General features: G+C 57.3%; 1 protein-coding gene across 1 annotated transcript in view; it reads left to right on the forward strand.

Moving 5' to 3' along the window:
- The window catches only part of LOC119594037 (uncharacterized protein DDB_G0283697-like), a gene marked incomplete in the record, with an annotated part of 31,250 nt that overhangs the window by 23,530 nt on the left and 7,488 nt on the right, over window positions 1-232 (forward strand).

The raw sequence follows: 232 nt of genomic DNA on the forward strand, positions 1-232 counted from the left end.
CAAGTCGTCTGCTCCGGCGCAGCCTTGCTTGGCTGGCAAGCAGGCAATAGCCGTGCGCCGTGGTCAGCGGTGGGACGCTGCCAGTAAGGTTAGCGCTGATTCGCCACGTCGTGGGAGAGTGGGATGCAGCCTTTCGGCCAATAAGTGTACTCAGCCGGGGACAACGCATTTCCCACATTGTACTTATACCACATGCGTGCCGAGAAATAGGCAGATTACTCTGCACTTCTGA

The sequence above is a fragment of the Penaeus monodon genome, chromosome 33, assembly GCF_015228065.2.
Source record: "Penaeus monodon isolate SGIC_2016 chromosome 33, NSTDA_Pmon_1, whole genome shotgun sequence".
NCBI lineage: Eukaryota > Metazoa > Arthropoda > Malacostraca > Decapoda > Penaeidae > Penaeus > Penaeus monodon.